A 17748-nucleotide genomic window follows, 5' to 3' on the forward strand; every position below is an offset into this window, starting at 1 on the left:
GTGACTACTGAGTCATTGTTTTAAATTTTTCATAACCACAACAAATGAATCTTCACTAGCAGCAAAGCGAGTAGCCCTTGAAATATTCATCTGATTATTATTATTATTATTATTTCTAATTATAATTCTAATTTTGTACAAATAATTTATTGTTTGTTTTAAATATCAAAACCTGTACGTTCTTTTCTTGTTTTTTATTTTCCCACCCTTACATATTCAGTGAAGGCACATCTTACTTACATTTCTCTATGTGACTGTCTTATTTGGATGTTTTATTAATAGGTTATTTGTTGTCTTGCATGTTTTATACTAGGACTACGCAGAATCCAGCTTTAACAACATAACTTAGATGAGTTATTAGAGTGAGTATTTGATATTTTTGGTGTGTTTTTTGTCAGGACTATGCAGTGCGGTATTGGTTGAAGAGGGGTGTGCCAAGACATAAGCTGATCATGGGAATCCCACTCTATGCCAGGACTTACACACTCAAGGATGCTAACCAGTGGCAACCTGGTAAATAATTGTCATGCTATCTATCTATATATATAAAAGCGAACTGGCACTCACTCACTGACTGACTTACTCACTCACTCACTCGCAGAACTAAAAATCTACCGGACCAAAAACGTTCAAATTTGGTAGGTATGTTCAGTTGGCCCTTTAGAGGCGCACTAAGAAATAAATCTTTTGGCAATATTTTAACTCTAATTGTGTTTTTTAAGGGTTTAAAGTTCGTCTTTTAGCATGTATATTCTTCTTCTCCCAATCTCTTAATTATAATTGAAATTTCCATACCATATGTTAATATAGAACTATAATCTAGAGAGAGTACCTCTTCGAAACAGTTGTTAACTGGTAACTAAATTAATAATTTTGTCAGGTTGTCATTAAGTTGAGTTGACTTTGTTAGGTTGGCACCAAGTTCAAGATTGAAATGCATTTATCGCGGCAAAATTGATTGGGCACTGCATCTTCAATCAGAGCTATTCCTAGGAATATTATATTACTAGCCGTCAGACTCGCTTCGCTCGCCATACCCGTTTAGCCAGACGTTAAGTCTGGACCCCCGACTGGATCGTCCTAACATATGATAGAAATGCTCAAATGCAAAATGCAGGCGGGCGAAGCGAACCTGCTGATCTCATTCTTGGACGACCCAGTCGGGGGTCCAGGGGGCGGAGCCCCCTGGATAGACGGATATGGCGGGCGAAGCGAGTCTGACGGCTAGTAATATGATAAGGAAAGAACTGGCTTATTCACGTAGGGGATAGGAAATTCACGAATGACGCATCATCACGTCTCAACTACTCAACTCATTAACTTCACATTTTGCACATAGATTCTCAATTTACCGAGGATGGTTATAGGCCTGTTATAAATTCTTCAGGATCTCAGTAGGTCAAGTTCTCAGTTTGTCAAGTTTTCAATTAGGCTCTGGCAGAGCACGAGTTCCCTACTAGTTGAAAACGAGAGTAAATTTACTTGCACTAGATTTGTGTATAATAGGCATTATATTAATAATAATATCATCGTGGGATTCACGTTTTAAATTCAGTGGAAATGATAGGACAGCATAGTTGCCATATTCCTTGTTTTCCACTCCCTATGTTTCGTTTTGAAGCATCTAAATTTTAAAAATCCACTTTGTGAAAATAAATAAGAACTGAAAATTTTGTCAAGTGAACAACTACAAGACTTGACCTATTTCGGACTTATCTAAATTTGGGAGAGGAATAGCACAAGTTTACCTTATTTTTTCTCTCCCTATCATTTTGATGACAATACAATAGCATACAACGATCGAAAAAAACAGACTATTCTATTGCCCATAACTTCTTCAATTTTCTAATTTCCTAGTTTCATAGTTTCAAATTGTCTAAATATTATATAAGGGCTATGTCCATTCCAATTTCTACACCAAATCACAGTCTAAAAATCTGGTGTGGCGCACTCACACAACTTTCCTTGCCGTTATGAAAATTGATCACCTGACGCTAGTGTTCCCGCGCATCTCAAGTCTACTATTCAAAGAATTGAGCCAGCTGGTGACAGGGCAATAACGCTGGAGACACACGAGGTCTGCTATCTCTTCATAGTGAATCATTAATTTAATAGAATCAACAGTTACCAACAGTTTGCAATTGGATAATCACATTTTCTCGAATTTCGAGCTTATTTTTAATTTTAGGTGAAAATGTTACTGAACATTAATTCTCATGCTCAATCTTTTTCACTCGAAATTTTTTGTTTAAATTGTATCTAAAGCCTGATAATTGAGAATCTAAAATCAAACTTTGCATAGATGGGGCGGAGCTCCTGAAATGTTTACAGATATGGGACTTGTGGCAGTTGATAGAGCTGATAACTATTTTAGGTTATAACTTTAATCAAAATCGTTGGAGCCGTTTTCGAGAAAATCGCAAAAAACCCGGTTTTTGACAACATTTTCGCTATTTTAGCCGCCATCTTGAATCGCATTTGATCGAAATTGTTCGTGTCGGTTCCTTATTATTGTAAGGACCTTACGTTCCAAATTTGAAGTCAATCTGTTAATTGGGAGATGAGATATCGTGTACACAGACGCACATACACTCATACACACACACACACACACACACACACACACACACACACACACACACACACACACACACACACACACACATACAGACCAATACCCAAAAACCAGTTTTTTGGACTCAGGGGACCTTGAAACGTATAGAAATTTAGAAATTGGGGTACCTTAATTTATTTCGGAAAGCAATACTTTCCTTACCTATGGTAATAGGGCAAGGAAAATAAAAACTTTGGAAGCATTTTGAAAAAACACCATTGGTTTTTATAGGAGTGTTCACCCATTTGCAGTCTGACTATGTGTCAATGCTACCGTAACAACTAACGGTTTTCTCTGTTACTATAGTAATTTTGTAAACAATTTCTCTACAGGTTCTTCGGTACTATCAGGCGGCTCGGAATCACGTTACACCCAACAACCAGGTATCTTGGCCTATTACGAAGTATGTGAAAAGTTGGTGGAAGGTGATGACGCCATCCGAGACACTAGTGACGTCACCAATGATGACATCACACGAGACAGCTATGATATCACCAGTGATGACGTCACTAAGGGTGATGATGACGTGACTAAGGATAAAGAAGACGTCACACAGCCGTGGAGATTGTTCAGAGACCAGGGCAATGCCCCGTTTATGGTGCGTGGTGACCAGTGGGTCGGGTATGAGGACCCGCTCAGTGTACAGACTAAGGTGAGTTCGGAGTACACCTAAAACTATTCCTGAGAGCAACAATTTTATTATTAAAAGAAAGGAAGTGCCTCATAACTGCCAGTTTCAATTTGTCTAGTGTATTAGGTTTCAAAGGTACAAAAGGAAAGGTTAGGGAAGTTGGGTTTTGGCTTTTAAATAGCAATATGTTAATATTATTTGGAATGTGTCTATGATTAATTATTATTATTAAACGAAAATCCAAATTAAATGCTGTAATTCACCCCGAAGACTTCTGCTACTGCAAATATTGACAACAGGGTAAACAGCTAGATGGAAACTCGATGAACGCTATCATTCAAAAATTATTTGTCAGCCCGGGAATCGAACCCAGTACCTCCCAATTGCCGGTCAGGAATGCCTACCCTTAAACCAACCCTTGTCACCAAACTGACAATCTCTGGATAGCAGCGCTCATTTTATACGAAGCCATAGCGGCCAGCCAGTCTACAGATGGAGTTTACTGAGATGTTGCAATTATTCAAATGTTAATGATTCAATTAAATCACAGCATTCACTTTTTGTGTAGTTGAGAAGTTGATATTGTGGTAATAATTCATATTGATCTTTATAAGTTTATTTATTTATTTAATCATTCAGAATAACACAACTCACAGAAAAGTACCACAGGCTTATAAGCCCAAAACGGTTCCAATTCTAATTTATTGAATGAAAAAGACTAAGAAATTGTCAAAAAACCACTGATTTATTGATAATTAGAAAGACCGGTTTCGGTTATTACACCATTGTCAATCTCTGATAAACTCTAACTCTCTGTTTATCAGAGATTGACAATGGTGTAATAACCAAAACCGGTCTTTCTAATTATCAATAAATCAGTGTTTTTTTGACAATTTCTTAGTCTTTTTCATTCATTACAGCATTCAATTTGTATTTTCGTTTAATAATAAAATTGTCGAATCATTAGCATTTGAATAATTGCAACATCTCAGTAATTTCCATCTATTCCTGAGAGTTTGAGCGATTTTAATTTTAGACTTTTTTTTGCAAAAATCCATGGATTTCATGGAAAATGCTAATCTGCCAGATTTGGTTGATATTGGGGCTATGGATAGAGGTTGACCTAACAAGTGTTGTGCTATAATATGCGACGTTTCGCTACAATACAGGCCGAGTTATTCACTCAAACATAGAATCTCACCTCCACTCTCACATCAGAGAAATCACTCATCTTCAAACGCTTATAACTCAAGGATAGGAGCGAATTTGGCCAATGTGATGACATATTATTGTTGCTCTCGTCAAGTACCGTACTTTTCGATGTGTATTCGTTTTGTTGATAAAAATAGAGGTTAATTATACACAAAGTAGAAGAATATCGTTTTTGCTCCCAGTATACACAATCCAGGGTGAGCTTATAAATCACTTTGTAATGGTTTGGAACCCACCTAGCAGTGTTGATTCATTTGTTTGTCATCCCTCACTAGCCTCATCTATCACATTTCAAGTTCAAGTTCAAGTTCATTTATTGACACACTTTACAATTTACAATAATAAATAATACACAAAACATTACAAAACAATAATATAAAGTGGTTAGGTAACCTCATTTGAAAAAACGTGTTGAGGCACCATCACACTGAAAATAAAGAAAGAGTAGCTTAGAGCCTAGCTAAAATTATATAAAAACTTGATAAATGTTTATAATAAAGAGAAAAAAAATATGTTGAAGAGTACTAAGAGATAAACTGTCCCTTCATAAATGTATCATTCACTGCAATATGATAATATCAAAAATACAATATAAAAGTAACTATACTATCTAAACAGAAACTCAACATCTTCTAGTGAAAACAACCAAGATTTCAATTCCTTGAGAAAAATTCTTAAATTTAAACTAGAGGACACATGGAAAGGTAGATAATTATAAAACTTTAAAGCACAAAAAGTAAAAAACCTACGAAAAGCTTCAACATTAGCCTTCAACAGAATGACCTTATTTTGAAATCTCAAACGACTAGAGTAAACTCTAGCATTACTTTGAACATTTCCTCCTCTAATGAAAAATATTCTTAAAACTCTAAAGACATATAAATATCTTAATGGCAAAATATGAAATTGTTTAAAAAAAACCATTGCATGTTCCGTTCTAGGTACACGCGCCATTATTCTGATAATTTTCTTTTGTGCAACTAAAAGTGTATTGATATTTGTGAAATAAATACCTCCCCAACAAGTGATCCCATATTGTAGCTTACTTTCAATAATGGAAAAATAGATCAACCTTAATACATTTACATGGCAAATATTCTTTAAGTAGTAGAATGTTCTTATAGCAGATAACATATATTTATTAATAGAGTTAATATGCTCATTCCAATTACAATTTTTATCAATAAAAAGGCCTAAATATTGATTTTATCAACTTGCTCAATAAGCATACAACTATGACAATTCAAATCATATAAAATTGCAATATCAGACTTTAAACAAATATTACATTTATAATACAAAGGTTTGATACAAGAAATTGTATCCTTTAAAGAGAAATGAATAAACTTAGTTTTATTACTAAGGGATAATTTATTGAAAGAAAACCACAATTTTAATAACTGAAGATCATACTGAACATCCTTTTGCAATTCCAAAGCAGATTTTGAGTTGTAACATAAAGCAGTATCATCCGCAAAACTAGTAAGTGATCCTCTAAAGGGTCCACTACTAAGACTATTAATAAATATCAAAAAAAGAATAGGTCCAAGGACCGATCCTTGCGGAACACCACAGTTTATTGGTTTGAAGGAGCTAAATACATCATTATTAATTTTAACACATTGGACTCTGTTATTCAAATAGCTTTTAAAAAAATTCCAAGCAAAACCCCTGAAGCCCGCAAACCACATTACATTCAGTAACAAACTGTGATCCACAGTGTCAAAAGCTTTGGTTATATCTATAAAAAGACCACCCACGCTCAATTTATTATTAAAGCCCTGATATAAATCTGCACAGAAATTCAATAACGCATCTTCTGTGGATTTTCCTTCCAAAAAACCAAATTGCTTTTCAGAGAAAAAAAACATTTATTTTTAAGAAATCAATACATCGTTTTTTAATAGCCTTTTCAAAGATTTTTGCAAAAACACTAAGTAATGATATCGGTCTATAATTGTTCAAATCACAAATGTCACCTTTTTTAAAAAGAGGAATCACAACAGCAACTTTTAGTGGTTCCGGAAAAATGCCATTGATAAAACTAAAATTAATCAAATACGAAAGTATTGGAGAAATTATACTACTAATCTCTTTAATAATAGAAGCAGATATTCTGTCAAACCCAGAAGATTTTTTCGAGTCCAATGAATTTATAATCATTTCTACTTCCGAAACAGTAGTCTCAAAGAAATAGAAAGAATTCATCACTCGTTTCAATTTGAATAAAGTCCTATACTCTTTATTTATCTCATCATCTGGCGGATCTAATTTAAGTTTCAGCTGATCACTAACACTAACAAAAAAGCTATTAAATTCCTCTGCAATCTTATTTTCATCTTCCAAAATGACACTAGGGTTTACCCCTGCTTTGATCTTTATAATTTTATTATTTTTTGACTTTTTTCCTAATATCTCATTTATAGTCTTCCATTGTTTCTTTATATCATTTTTATTTACACTAAATAAATTCATGTAATATTGCTCTTTTCTATAATCCATATCTCTTTTTAATCGATCACAATAGCGTTTAAAATAATTCTGAAATCTTAAATCACCTATTCGTTTCTTAACTTTTTTATACATTTTATTCCTATATCTTTGCCTTTCACACAGCGACTGTGTCATCCATGGTTTCAGAATGGTGTGCTTGTAATTATTTTTGCATTCCAACAATTCAGTAGCTTTATCAATATTATCGTTTAGAACATCAAGATATAAAAATACTATCAATGATTTTATAAATACCATTCAATAAATTTCCTTCAGTGATCTGAAATCTTCCAAGAAAGTGGAAGAGCTTCATAGAGGTAGAGTATTCAGCGTGATTCAAAAAGAATACCACAACTTTGAAAATCTGTATTTAATCAAGGAAACATAATAGAAACTTGGGTTATAAATCAAAATGAAGAGTACTAAAATAAGTTCTTATATATATATATATATATATATATATATATATATATATATTATATATATATATATAATAGGATTTTACAGTGATTCACCGTCTTCCTTCTTTTAGTCGAGACCTCCATCTTTGCCTATCCTCCCATTCACCATCCCTTAAATTCCTGGCCTCCATAGCCTCATCCACCTCATTTCTCCATGATCTTTTAGGTCTTCCACTTTTCCTTCGCCCAATTGGACTCTAATCAGTCACCATCCCTATCCATTTGCTAGCACTCGCCCTTCTAGCATGGCCATACCGCATCAACCTTTTATCCTCAATCAACTTTATAATATCCCATTCCACTTTCATTCTCCCTCTTATCTCCTCGTTTCTCACTCTGTCCATTCTGGTAAGCCCGCAGCATCTCCTCCAGTAATCCATCTCAACAGCTCTTATCTTATCTCTTGCTCTCTTGTTCGTCACACAAACCTCTGCCCCATACGTCATTATACTTCTTAAAAAAAAATAATAGTAAAATAAGTTCTTCCTCACTAGAAAACAAGTTCACAAATGACCCCCTCCAGTGTGACTCCCCCTCAGTGTGACCCCCTCCAGACACTCGAGTGATATCAATACGATACTCGAACTCGTTGCACACCCACAGTAGCATATCGGGCCTAACAGTTTGTATAGCTGCTGTTATTTCTTGTTTGAGCTCCTCAATGTTAGCTGGTAGAGGAGGTCGATACACTTCATCTTTAACGTACCCCCACAGGAAAAGATCGGAGGGGGTGAGATCAGGGCTTCTTGGAGGCCAGTGATGAAGTGCTCTGTCTCGAGCTGCTTAGCAGCCGATCCATTGCATCGGATAGTTTTCATTCAAATAGGCTGCACGGACAGACGAGTGCCAATCGGACTAAATAAGGAGCTAAAAGAACTTCAGAGCTTCCTCAAATCGATGACAGATAGTGCTTTACTCTCCGTTTATTCTTTGCAGAATTATCAATTTTCAAAGTTGTGGTATTCTTTTTGAATCACGGTGTACTTTCAAGTGTTCTCTACCCTAACTGCAAAATAGAGTCATAGCATAGAGAAACAATAGCGTAAGTAGATATCCCATGGTATAGGGCGTTTATGTCGCAACTTTTACTGTTATCTGAAGCTGATAGTCCACGTAGTTCTTTCCCGTGAAGCATTATGACGCTGGTAGTCTCTCACATTGTGCCGTTCATACACTCTTAATCGGTCAAAACAGTATAAATTGACAATAATCGGCTTGAGATAACAGTAAAAATTGCGACATAAACGCCCTATACCATGGGATATCTACTTACGCTATTGTTTCTCTATGGTCATAGGCTATGCAATGATCTTATAATGTGAGAGTTGATAATAATATGTGATATAGTTTGGTCTATAATGAAGTCAAAATATTAATGGCAGTGGAGAAAGATAGGAGAACAACGTTGCCAATCCTCAGTCTTGTCAATGCCATCTAAAGACGGTTGCTGATACAGGTTTATTGATGGAATAATAACGGTTCATTCTCATTTAAATTAATAAATTATATTTTATTAAGCAAGTAATTATATTTTTCAATAATTTCATAATGAATTTTCCTAATTAAGATGAAATGTTTTGTTAATTAATTATGAATTCTACATTGTTAAGAGACAATCTGGCAACAGAGCAAAGCAAGAAAGAGATTGGGCTATCTGCTTTGTTGAATGATAGACAAGGATAGCAATATCATTGCTAATCAAACACTGCCATTATAACGTGGACCAATATAATTCTACTTCATTTCTTAGAATGTCTACTGCTCTTTCTATCTAAGTCACTTGTCATGTCTCATGTTAGCTTATTCTTAGTGTGTTTGCTAATCAATAGAACTATTCTATTCTGAAAAAATAATTGAAATAATGATAAGCTGCGTACACATATACGCACTTCCAACCCGCACCGAGCACGCTCCGCCTTCGTACCGCCCTCGTACCGCCCTCGTTCCTCCATCGTATCACAGTTGCTCCGCCCGCGCACCCATCATGAACGTTACGGAAGATGTTAGATCTTCTCGCGTTCCCCGGTCGAACCACTGTTGCTCCCCGGTCGATCATCAATCGCTCTGCTTGAGTGACGTTCGGTTGCGGAGCAGAGTGAAAGTCTGTACGCACCTATAGATGCCACAAGTATAGCTCTGACCTCTGGATCCTCATGGTCTAGTGGATAGAGTGCTTGCATAGCAACATAGATGTCCCCGGTTCAAACCCCGCTCATTACCAAACGTTTTTGACCACATCACTCCCATGCTATTGGACTCCCCACCAATAAAAGCCATACAAAAAAATATGGTGTGGCCCACTCACACACAACTTTCCTTGCCGTTCTGAAAATTTATCACCTGACGCTAGTGTTCCCGCGCATCTCAAGTCTACTATTCAAATATTTGAGCCAGCTGGTGACAGGGCAATAACGCTGGAGACACACATGAGGTCTGCTATCTCTTCATAGTGAATGGTTTAATAGAATCAACAATAATTTGCAATTGAATAATCACTTTTTCTCGAATTTAAAGCTTATTTTCAATTTTAGGTGAAAATGTTACTGAACATTAATTGTAGAGATTTTCATGCTCAATCTACTCCACTTGATTTTTTTTTTGTTTCAATTGTATCTGAAGCCTGATAATTGGGAATCTATCTGCATTGATGGGGCGGAGCTCCTGAGATTTTTACAGATATGGGACTTGTGGCAGTTGATAGAGCTTAAATCGATGACTATTTTAGGTATGAATTTGATCAAAATCGTTGGAGTTGTTTCCGAACTTATATAAACATAGGTCCGGAAATGTTTCGTTAGCGAGTTATACAGGGTTAAAGATTTCGCCTGGATTTCAGTTCCGCTGAGTAAATGAAGACTCTCTGAAATTCTGGGAAGTTAAATTTAGGGGCAAATGCCATTGTTTCTTATGGTTTTTTACCTGAAAAATTGATTAGAACAGGTCCCAGAACTGTAAGATGAGTAGTTTTTGAGTAATCCAGTGTAAAATGCAAAAACATTGAGTAAAAAAACATAATTTTTACATTTGGCCAGCAATCGCTTTGTTATTTTACCAATAAACTGATCAAATTTCAGAACAAAACTTGTAGAAAATTTAATTCTAAACAAAACGGTATGATTAAAGTATACAGAAAGTGAACAGATAATCGATTAAAGGAAGTTTTATTGAAAACAGAACAACACACGTTTTTCATTTGGCCGACAATAACTCTGTTGATTTCTTATTAAAGATCTGTAAAATGTTAATGATTTTTACTTAAATTTAACACCTTAATTTTTTTACTAAAATTTCAAAATAAAATAATATTAAAACACAGTTTTAAAATAAAGAAATAAACATAAACAACAAACATAAATAATAAAAAAAAATACACATGTTGAGCGGATAATTTGTTTTTCATAAGTTGGCACTACAATAACAGCTGATCAACAATGATGTGATTTGAAATGTAGAATTTTAATTCCTTGAGAGGTAACAACTGAGTTTTAGTCCACGTGTGTATTGTTCTGTTCGTCGTATTGAATTTTAGTCCATGTTAGCATTGTTTTGTCCATAGTAATTATTAAATTGTTGGAGTAGTAATGCCATACTTATTTTCAACTGAAGAATACGCCGATATGGTGTTTATTTACGGTGTATGTGAAGGCAATGCTACAATCGCTGTGGAAGAATACAGACAACGTTACCCTTATCGTAGAATTCCAAATGCTAGAACCATTATTTCTACATTTCGTACGTTACGGGAAACAGGATCACTTCCAAGCGTAAAGATCCAGTCTGACCACCCTCGCCAACATGATGTTAATGTAGAAGAAAACATTATTGCTGCTGTTGAACGTAGTCCAGGTATTAGTACAAGACGTATTTCAAAGCGGTTTAGGGTTTCGCAAAGTAAAGTTTGGAGAACACTTAATAAGAACAACCTTTATCCCTACCATAAACAAAAAGTACAGCATTTACAACCAGGAGACAATGAACATCGCTTGGAGTACTGCAATTGGTTAGTCAATCATCGTCAACTTTTCAAGTACATTTTATTTACCGATGAGTCACAGTTCACTCGTGATGGTATCAACAATTTACGAAACCAACATTCATGGGCAGAAGAGAACCCTCATGCAACAATTGAACGTAACTTTCAATACCGTTTTAACATTAATGTATGGTGTGGTGTTATTGATGATAAGCTAATTGGACCGTTTATTTTTCTAGAGCGCTTAACAGGTCAGGCGTACTTACAGTTTCTTCAAGAAGAATTACCGACATTGCTGGAAGATGTTCCTCTTGCAACGCGACGCAAGATGTACTTCCAGCATGATGGCGCACCGCCACATTTTTCAAATGATGTTTCCACCTATCTAAATCATCAGTTCCCAAATAAATGGATCGGTCGTGGTGGTCCTATACACTGGCCAACAAGGTCACCAGATCATACGCCATTGGACTTCTGCATATGGGGATGAATGAAAGATCATGTTTACGAGGTCGAAGTAAATTCCCGTGAGGCGTTACTTGATCGAATTAATGAAGCCTTTGTGCAGTTAAAGGAGAGCCCCGTAGAACTACGAAAAGCAACAAGAGCAATTCTTAAACGAGCAGAAAGATGCATTGAAGTTAATGGCAACATTTTTGAGCATTTACTGTAATTTTATTGCATAACTTTACATTACAGTTTTCAATAAAACTTCCTTTAATTGATTATCTGTTCACTTTCTGTATACTTTAATCATACCGTTTTGTTTAGAATTAAATTTTCTACAAGTTTTGTTCTGAAATTTGATCAGTTTATTGGTAAAATAACAAAGCGATTGCTGGCCAAATGTAAAAATTGTGTTTTTTTACTCAATGTTTTTGCATTTTACACTGGATTACTCAAAAACTACTCATCTTACAGTTCTGGGACCTGTTCTAATCAATTTTTCAGGTAAAAAACCATAAGAAACAATGGCATTTGCCCCTAAATTTAACTTCCCAGAATTTCAGAGAGTCTTCATTTACTCAGCGGAACTGAAATCCAGGCGAAATCTTTAACCCTGTATAACTCGCTAACGAAACATTTCCGGACCTATGTTTATATAAGTTTTTTTCATTATTTTTACATATTGAATGAGCTCTCAAAGTTACCGCATATCCTAGTGAATCACCCTGTATAACATAGAAAAACATTAGATAATATCAATTATTATCTATTATAATCATTTTCTATGAAAAATCAATGAATTAATCAACTGTTTTCCTCCCAGATGCGCTACATCAACCAGCAAAAACTGGGTGGAGTCATGGTATGGGCTCTGGATCTGGACGATTTCCAAGGCATGTACTGCGGACGCAAGTATCCACTGCTCAATGCCATCAACGACCATTTGCACGCATTTGATTGGCCGCTGGCCGTGCACCAGCCGTCATTGGTCAGTGTGGGACAAGCTCCGCCCACTTTTGCTCAGGCTCCGCCCACCTATGTGCAAGCTCCGCCTACTTTTGTGCAAGCGGTGTCAATATTGCCTCACAGTAACCGTAAGTGGCTGAAATGTTTGCTAGATGAACCCTGATTGGAGTAAATATGATTTAATATTGTTTAGGAAATTGTGTTTTTTTTTCAAATGAAAAGTGAGAAATTTGTTGTCACTCCTGTGATACTAATGGCATTTCATAAAATGATATGTTTCAATAGCTGCCAGGGGAGGAATGAATCAAATTCAAGACTAGTAGAGCTTATAAAATCTCATATCAACTGCACATCAGTTTCGTCTTACAAAATATTATCATGGTGGGGAACGCCTTTTAGAATGCGTTTTCCCAAGAGTATCAGCTATGGTGAGGTCCATGCTATAATGGTAGTGGAAAAGATAGGAGAACAACGTTGGCGATCCTCACTGTCTTGTCAATGCCTTCTTGACTGACGGTAGCTGATGCAGGTTTATTAATGTATTCATTAACTGTCCATCTTCGTTAAAAATACTCAATTATATTTTTATTAAGCAATTATATTTTTCATAATCAAGATGATATATTTTGTGAATTAATTATTAATTCTACATTGTTAACAGAGCATAGCGAGAGAGAGAGATAGCGCTATCCGCTTTGTTGAATGATAGACAAGGATAGCAATACCATTGCTAATCAAACACTACCATTATAACGTGGACCTCACTATACATATTTTTTGGTCATCACTTATTTTATTGCTAGTTTGATCATTGATTTTTTTGTTCCAATGATTGTGTGTATTTTTATTGTCATAATGTATCATTTGTATCGGTTTATTGCACATCTTTTCTATTTTTAAGTATTTTTTTACTGTTTCTTGTTTATTTGTGTCAATTCTGATCCATGTTTGTAACTATTTCAAGACCTGTTTCCATTACAAAAAATTACTCTAATATGTTGCAAATTTTCCCCCTGCATGCTAGAATAATTTGTTGGTTTTAGGCAACATATTTATGTATTTTTTGTATTATAGCTTATAAGTGAATTTGTTGTAATGGAATCAGGTCTTGTGTCTATTTTGTGTGCCAAATCTATTATACATAGTACACTGGCATTATTAACGTTTTGTATGCGAGAAGCTTTACAGCAGTCAGGGGGCGTGGCTTCGAATGCTGAGGGCCAATCAGAGGTCTCCGTTTCGGCCAGCAGCCAATCAGAAGTGAGTGCTGCTCCCTATGTGCTGTCTACACCGCACGACGGCAGCTGCCGCTATGGACAGCACGGATTTGAGCGGACAAACACTGGTCATGGTTATAGAAAGCACAAGTTTGAGACGTCAAGACAGTACGATTATGAGCAGAGACAGGAAGTGGTTGATTCTTATAAACAGCACAAGTATGAGCCGGTGAATGGGTATCAGGCTTATAGACAGCACGATAATGAGGAAAGACAGGAAGTGGTTGATTCATATGGAGAGCACGATTCTGAGCAGACAAGACGGGGAAATGTCTATAGACAGCACGATAATGAGCTGGAATATTCGGATTGCACTCATATTTTCTACAGATGTGACCATCTAATGATGCATAGATATCTGTGTCCTATTGGGAGTGCATATGAGCCAGCATTGGGGAAATGCAGTGTGAAATGTTCAGGTGAGTTGAATAGATAATTGAACTTGTTTAGTTGATTTTTTAAATGTTGTGAAATTTTGTATTTTACCATAATATGGTGAACTTGAATATGACTGCAATGCCGTCAAATGGCTGAAATATGACTCCAATATGTACTTTAATATAATTTTTTATTGAATATTGTCATAGCTTTGTAGAATACTATAGTGAGATTAACTTTTCCTCCACCCACTGTCTATAGTACTTACTTTACTCCCTGAAACCTAATACTAAAGTGTCACTTTTTCGCTCTCGGTAGTAAAAAACAGAAAAACTCCCTAGGGAGTAAAAGTAACTCCATCTAAATAACATGGGGAGCATCTCTATTTTGAAACTTACATTGTAATAGGTTAGAAGGTCTAAGCTCAGATGAGAAAGCATAATAGAGGTGTCTGTCATTGAGTCAACTGAATTCAATTCCACAACCAGAAATTTGATCAACTCATGAAATAATTATATGTTTGTATGATAATTATTATATTCTTAATATTAGTAGACGATAAAAATTTATACAATTTTTAAAATATTTTATTCTATTCAAAATACCAGCCAACAAATATTTTTGATCTGCAATTCAAATCTGAACCGCGTGATCTGGAGTCAGCCATTTTTGGTAGCTGCTCAGCTGATATAATTGTTACAACTTTTGCCGATTGATAGCGCAATCGGCAGTGCCAATCAGACGACCGGTTTTTAGGTTTTAGATTTAGGTTATGTTGTTAGGAATCATTGTCACCAATACGTAAGTTATTAGAATGATTTTATTTGCAGTTTCTATAAAAAAATGTAGATGGAGGAAAAATGTTGTGTACATCACGAGCGAAAAATACTTTTTCTCCCTCAGGAAAATTGCTGCCCTCGGCTTCGCCTCGGGCTTCAAACTTTTTCCCACAGGGAGAAAAAGTTGTACTTTTCACTCTAGATATACAAATAACTATTGATCTGTCACCATACTTTATTTTCATTTTATTCATTTTTTTATTCACAATCACAAATCATAATTGAAATATGATTGGGAGAAGACAACAGGCATAGCCAAAAACTGTCTTCTCCCAAATTTTTACAAATGAAAGTTTCAAAACAGAATGAGGTTAGATTTCACTTTTCACTTCAAAAAGTCCAATTTACACTTCAAAACTAATGACTAAACTGAAAATTCTATTAATAAATAAAATCTTTGCCTCCCATCCAATCAATGCCCGCAGTTTGGAGAATAATGCATTTTATTCCCATAAAAAAAATAGGATAAACTAAGAAATCAACTGACCACCAATCTAGTAAATGTGCCAGTGTTTAACTATAGTTATTTGTATATCTAGAGTGAAAAGTACGACTTTTTCCCCCTGAGGGAAAAGTTTGAAGCCCGAGGCGAAGCCGAGGGCAACAATTTTCCTGAGGGAGAAAAAGTATTTTTCACTCGTGATGTACACAACATTTTTCCTCCATCTACATTTTTTTATAGAAACTGCAAATAAAATCATTCTAATAACTTACGTATTGGTGACAATGTTTGCTAACAACATAACCTAAAATCTAAAACCTAAAAACCTGCCATCTGATTGGTACTGCCGATTGCACTATCTGCAAAAGTTGTAACAATTATATCAGCTGGGTGTCTACCAAAAATGGCTGACTCCAGATCACGCGGTTCAGATTTGAATTACAGATCAAAAATATTTTGGATGTGGTATTGAATTCAGTCGACTCAATGACAGACACCTCTATTATGCTTTCTCATCTGAGCTTAGACCTTCTAACCTATTATAATGTAAGTTTTTAAAATAGAGATGCTTCCCATGTTATTTAAATGGAGTCACTTTTACTCCCTAGGGAGTTTTTCTGTTTTTTACTACCGAGGGCGAAAAAGTGACACTTAAGTATTATGTTTCAGGGAGTAAAGTAAGTACTTTAGCCAGTAAGTGGAGGAAAAAGTTATTTTTTCTTCTGTTTCAGAACAAAAGCTGGAAGAAATCAACAACACCACCACTTTACAAAAAGCCGAATTGAGGAAAAAGCCTAATCATAACGCCGGTAAGTTTATAATTGTATTAACAGTTTGAAATTTTCTGTTGTTGAATCCTTATCTATACTATAATAAAGTAAAGAACTGGCTTATACAGGTAGGGGATAGGAAATTCACGAATGACGCATCATCACGTCTCAACTACTCAACTCATTAACTTGACATTTTGCATTTAGATTCTTAATTAACCAAGGATGGTTATAGGCCTATTTTCAATTCTTCAAGATTTCATTACGTCAAGTTTTAAGCTTTAGAAGAAAGCAGTAAGAATAATCTGACACGCACCACCTCTGGCAACTTGTAAGCCACTCTTCTTCAACTTGAAACTATTTTATTTTATTTTATTTCATTGGCAATTACAGATCATAATTATAATAAATATAATATGATTGGGAGAAGACAACAGGCATAGCCCAAAACTGTCTTCTCCCAAATTTTTACAAATAAAAGTTTCAAAAAAGAATAAGGTTAAGCTTTCACTTTCACTTCAAAAAGTCCAATTTACACTTCAAAACTAATGACTAAACTGAAAATTTTGAATTTTGATATTTAAAAATTGATTAAAAACAAAAATATTTTACTCAAATTTCTACAAATTGGAAATTTTTTAGTAATTTTACAAAATCTTGAGCCAGAAAAGAAACACAACTTCACTATTAGCACAGCTGATAAGTTTTTGATATATTGACTTTTCCCTCTCTCTACATACTTACATGTTTGTTATATATGAGGAAGCAAGCGCACAAATGTGCTCTGAATGGCAACATTCACGATTACAATACAAGAAGTAGGCAAGATATTAGAATTGACGCTCACCATTGGACTACGGTTTAGAAAAATTGGCGCTACATGAGTATCAAGATATTTAATAAATTACCACTCGAGGTTAGAGCAATGGATGAGAATCATTTCAAGTCCTATATAAAGAATATACTCATTCAAAAGTGTTCTATTCTATTGAGGATTACTTTAACTCAGATTTTATACTAAGCAGGTAGTGTGTCGTTAAGGTTTTACTTTCCTTGCCCTATTACCATAGGTAAGGAAAGTATTGCTTTCCGAAAAAAATTAAGGTACCCCAATTTCCAAATTTCTATACGTTTCAAGGTCCCCTGAGTCCAAAAAAGTGGTTTTTGGGTATTGGTCTGTATGTGTGTGTGTGTGTGTGTGTGTGTGTGTGTGTGTGTGTGTGTGTGTGTATGAGTGTCTGTGTA

At 35.2% G+C, this 17748-nt stretch overlaps 1 pseudogene across 1 annotated transcript in view; it reads left to right on the forward strand.

Moving 5' to 3' along the window:
* The window catches only part of LOC111055424, a 131598-nt pseudogene that overhangs the window by 28701 nt on the left and 85149 nt on the right, over positions 1-17748 (forward strand). Inside the window, exons 8-12 of the transcript XR_005572930.1 lie at positions 399-513; positions 2947-3266; positions 12655-12925; positions 13978-14493; positions 16465-16542. The product of XR_005572930.1 is annotated as a probable chitinase 10 (transcript). The remainder of the gene's footprint in view (positions 1-398; positions 514-2946; positions 3267-12654; positions 12926-13977; positions 14494-16464; positions 16543-17748) is intronic.

Source organism: Nilaparvata lugens, chromosome 14 (genome assembly GCF_014356525.2).
Source record: "Nilaparvata lugens isolate BPH chromosome 14, ASM1435652v1, whole genome shotgun sequence".
NCBI lineage: Eukaryota > Metazoa > Arthropoda > Insecta > Hemiptera > Delphacidae > Nilaparvata > Nilaparvata lugens.